The sequence below is a fragment of the Elaeis guineensis genome, chromosome 11 (assembly GCF_000442705.2).
Source record: "Elaeis guineensis isolate ETL-2024a chromosome 11, EG11, whole genome shotgun sequence".
In the NCBI taxonomy this organism is placed as follows: Eukaryota; Viridiplantae; Streptophyta; class Magnoliopsida; order Arecales; family Arecaceae; genus Elaeis; species Elaeis guineensis.
The window spans coordinates 9,256,919-9,262,484 of NC_026003.2; positions in this window are offsets into that span (position 1 = coordinate 9,256,919).

A 5,566-nucleotide genomic window follows, 5' to 3' on the forward strand; every position below is an offset into this window, starting at 1 on the left:
CATTCCTTGCAACTGGCAAGGCACTTATAGATGTCCATGAGGGTAAGCTTATTTTAAGAGTGGGACAAGAAGAGGTAATTTTTAACGTGCTTAATTCTTCTAAATATCCTCTTGAGAATGATAAATATTTTAGATTAGATGTGATTAATAAATTTGTTAGTGAAATAATTAACAATTCTGAATATGACTTGATTGATGGTGTTAAAAATAAACAGCATGTTGATGTATTAAATGATGTTGAGAAAATACAGGATTCAGTAGAGGCTAAGCCAAACCCCAAGCTTGAGCTTAAGCAGCTCCCTTCTCACTTAAGATATGCATTCTGGAGAGACTCATCTATTTTTTCTGTCATTATATTTGCTCATTTGTCTGCTGAACAAGAGAAAAAATTATTGCATATGTTGAAAAAGCATAAAAAAACACTAGGCTGGTCTATTGATGATATTAAGGGAATTAGTCCCAGTATATGCATGCATAAAATTTTAATGGAAGAAAACTATAAACCTTCAATTGAGCATCAACGTAGGTTAAATCCTAATATGAAGGAAGTAGTTAGAGCTGAAGTAATGAAATTACTTGATGCAGGAATTATCTACCCTATTTCTGATAGTAGTTGGGTGAGTCCTGTTCAAGTAGTTCCTAAGAAAGGGGGGATGACTGTTATTACAAATAATAAAAATGAGCTGATACCCACTAGAACAGTCACTGGTTGGCATGTGTGTATTGATTATAGGAAGTTAAACAAAGCCACACGAAAGGACCATTTTGCTTTTCCTTTTATTGACCAGATGCTTGAGAGATTGTCCGGATATCCCTTCTACTATTTTTTAGATGGTTATTCAGGATATTTTTAAATTTCTATTGTACTTGAGGATAAAAAAAAACTACATTTACTTGTCCATATGGAATATTTGCATATAAGAGAATGCCATTTGGGTTATGCAATGCACCTGCAACTTTTCAAAGATGTATAATGTCTATATTCTCTTATATGGTTGAAAAATTCATTGAAATCTTTATGGATGATTTTTCAGTTTTTGGTCCTTCTTTTGATATGTGTTTGACTAACCTCTCCCAAGTTCTATAGCGTTGTGAAGAAACTAATCTTGTGTTGAACTGGGAAAAATATCATTTTATGGTGCAGGAAGGAGTAGTTTTAGGCCATAAGATTTCATCTAGAGGAATAGAAGTAGACAAAGTAAAGGTGGAGGTCATTAAAAAATTACCACCACCAACATCTATTAAAAGAGTGAGGAGTTTCTTAGGGCATGCTGGCTTCTATAGAAGATTTATAAAAGACTTCTCTAAAATTACCAAACCTCTTTGTAATTTATTGATCAAGGATGCGCCTTTTAAAATTACTGATGAGTGTTTGGTTGCTTTTAATAGGTTAAAGAGAGAATTAATCTCAACTCCTATCATCACTGCACTTGACTGGAATCTACCATTTGAACTCATGTGTGATGCAAGCGACTATGCTATAGGAGCAGTCTTGGGACAAAGAAAGGAGAATAGACTTCATGTGGTGTACTATGCGAGTCGAACACTAAATAATGCACAGTTGAACTATGCCACCACAGAGAAAGAGTTGCTCGCCATTGTTTTTGCTTTTGATAAATTTAGACCATATCTTATAGGAGCAAAAATAATAGTTTATACTGATCACTCAGTAATTAAATATTTACTTGAAAAGAAGGATGCGAAATCGAGACTAATTTATTGGGTGCTCTTATTGCAGGAATTTGACTTGGAGATTAGGGACAAGAAAGGAGCAGAAAATCTTGTAGCAGATCACTTGTCTCGGTTAGAGTTAAGTAAAGAAATTGAGAACACTGAGGTACCCATTAATGAGTCATTCCTTGATGAGCAATTATTTGCATTACTCACATCTAGTACACCCTGGTATGCTGATATTGTTAATTTTAAGGCATGTGATATTATTCCTCCTGAATTTAATTACCAGCAAAAAAAAAAATTTTTACATGATGCAAAATATTATTTTTGGAAGGATCCATATTTATATAAGTATTGTCCAGATCAGCTTATTAGGAAATGTGTGCCTGATAATGAAATTAAAAATATTTTAAAATATTGCCATTCATTAGAGTGTGGAGGCCATTTTGGACCCAACAAAATAGCTGCTAAAGTATTACAGTGTGATTTTTATTGGCCTAACCTGTTTAAAGATGCTATTGCTTTTGTTTCTTCTTGTGACCGATGTCAAAGAACTGGAAATATTTCTTTTAGACAGGAAATGCCACTAACCAATATCCTTGAAGTAGAACTATTCGATGTGTGGGGATTAGATTTTATGGGGCCTTTTCCACCTTCTCATTCAAATCAATACATCCTGGTGGCGGTGGATTATGTATCCAAATGGATTGAGGCAGTAGCACTTCCCTCTAATGATGCCAAGAGTGTGCTCAAGTTCTTAAAGAAAAATATATTCACACACTTTGGTATTCCAAGGGCTATCATCACGGATGGAGGTAAGTATGTTTGTAATCGTTATTTGGATTCTCTATTGACAAAATATGGTGTTACTCATCGTGTAGGAACACCATATCATCCCCAAACAAGTGGACAAGTAGAGATCTCCCATCGTGAAATTAAAAGAATATTGGAGACTACTGTCAACTCATCAAGAAAGGACTGGTCCCTAAAATTAGATGATGCATTATGGGCATATAGAACAGCATTCAAAATGCCAATTGGGATGTCTCCGTATCATCTAGTTTATGGAAAAGCATGCCATTTACCTGTGGAGCTAGAGCATCGAGCTTACTGGGCAACTAGGTTGCTAAATTTCAATATGGAAGCTGCTGGGGAGAAAAGGTCATTACAGCTTAATGAACTTGATGAGTTCTGCCTCCATGCATATGAAAATGTAAGAATTTATAAGGAGAGAACGAAAAGATGGCATGACAAGCATATTGTGAGGCGTGAATTCCAAGCAGGACAAAAGGTGTTGCTGTATAACTCCCGCCTAAAGCTATTTTCAGGCAAGCTCCGGTCTAGATGGTCAGGTCCATTTGAGATTATACAAGTTTTTCCATATGGAGCTGTTGAGCTGAAGAGTGGTGATAGGACCTTCAAGGTTAATGGGCAAAGGTTAAAGGAATACATAGATGGAGGATTTGAGCAACCAAAAACCTCCATATCACTGACATAATGCATTGGGATAGTCAAGCTAACGACTATAAACTAGCGCTTCTTGGGAGGCAATCCAAGCAAAATTCTTTTTATTTTCTTTATTTTTTGAGTCAATTTTAATCCTCACTATATTTTCAAGGTTTGAATGGACGTTGTTCACTTTTTGTAGGCACATTGAAGAAGACAAGAGAGATGAAATGACTGAGGACGAGTTGCAAACTCGCACAAGCGTATAGGCATGCTACAAAGGAGAGTACCCCTAACCTTTAAGAATGCCTTGCTATAATATGTATTGTGATGATGATCTTGTCATTGAGCACAATGTCCAATTCAGATTTAGGGGTGGCATTTGCATGAACATTTCGTGTTAATAATATAGGATTGCCATTATGTTTGCATCTTTGTCTTTATTTTTTTAATAAAATTTAATTTAAAAAAAAAATTAGAATGTTGATTCATTGATCACTTGTAAGGATATAGAGGGGGACAATTTTACTTTTGTGTTATTGTTTGGCTATCTTAGCTTTAAAATTTGAAAGTCAAATTCAGGGATTGACTATTTTAAACTTGTAAATACTTAAATAAAATTTCGTATAGGAGATAATTACTTTGCTTCGCCAATCCTATTTGTGAGCTTTGTTGCAATAAAATGTAGACAATTTACTTGGAAGAAATGATATAGGCATTCTTTTGGCATACCCTTTTTGACCCCTTGTATTTTCTTTTCATCCTATCTCATATCTACTATTCATATTTTTTGAGAATAAATTGATTATAATGGTTAGAGCATACTGAATTTTTAGTTTTCCTTCCATTCAAAAAAAAAAAACACAATCTACTCCGCTGTTTCAAATTGCCTAGTAACTAGGAGCATTCATGAGCCCCATATTTGCTTTTACGTCAAACAGTGACTTGAATTATGAGTATGCAAAGCACTTTGAGTATATGACTTGTTGAGTAACCGGGTGCCTTCATCGCCAATGTCGGTATTCGCATAAAAAGGCAAATGATGACTTAAGGAAGAGTGTCAAAGTGTATAGGCTGTTCTAAAAGTATAAAATAAAACAAATAAAGGAAGGGATGTAAAGTATAAGTAATTGAGTATGCTCTGATTTATTATGATTAATTTATTTTCACTTATATGACCATAACCATCATTCTTGTTGTTTGCTTTCCATTTTTTAACCCAAAAAAGTCCTATTGATCTCTTGAGTACGTTGTTTGCACTATTGAAGATGGGCTGATAGGATTTTGCATTCAGGATTGGATGTTTGAACCGAATTATTTTATTAAAACCTAAAGGAAGCAAGGTAGCTATTGATTGTGCATAATTTTGTTTGAGTATGAATGAGTTTGGAATAGTTAGCTTGTGGGTTTGCTTTTCGGTTTTGGGTTGAGGTGGTTAAACCATAGCATTTGGATATTACTCCTTTGTGTCTAGATGGATTTTGAGTATATTAATGTTAAATAAAATTTTTAGCATTAATTTTTTGAGATTCTCCATTTTTGATTTGGACTTTTCTTTTGCTTGGAGACAACCAAAAACTTAGGTTTGGAGGTATTTGATGTATTGTATTTTTATAGTAATTATTATTATTAGTTTTTAATGATTTTGATGAAATTGGTATAATAATTAACTAAATAAATGTAAGAACCTGATATGTTTTATGTCAATTGCAGGTAATTGAGCCAGATTATACCTAATTGGGCTTAACCATATTTTAAAGGTCAAATTAAGTGAAATTGGTTGAGTCCGATTCAGCAGGGTTTGTCATCCGAAGTCATCAGGTCTTGCATCAAAATCAGAGTCCACCTCAAAGCAGAATAATCAAATCAAGATATCAATGGACCCCACACCTTATCCTTTTTGGCATCATCAGTCAGAAAAGAAACTAGAGGTGCAGAAAATAAATCAAGCAGTTAATCTCTCCCATCTAGTCAACCAATCTAAATTCTGGATATTTTGGTGTGAGGACCCCTAAAAGGCAAGCTACAGGACTCCAAATTGATCAAGATTAGATCCTACAGAATTTTGAGAGAAGCAAAAAAGGAACATAATTTACAGAATTAAATTTGGATTTCAGATGAGGTGGCTACAGTAGGTTGAAGTTGGTAACAATGTTGGATACAACAAGAAACACCCGATACACCCAGATTCTTCTTAGTATTTCTTGGCACAAAGATCTGATATGGTAACCAATTTTGGGTGGTAAAGAGCTATCTTGGAAAGAATTAAATGAAAGAAAATCAGAGTCCAAACTAATTCTGCATGAGGAGCAAACTTAGAAAGAATTGGAACCAATTCTTGGAAAACTTGATTTGGACAGCCGAAACCTTACTTTGTTTTGCAGATTTTGTGGACCCAGGAAGGAAGAAATTCTTCTTCTCTAATTAACCATACCTTCTTTCCTTC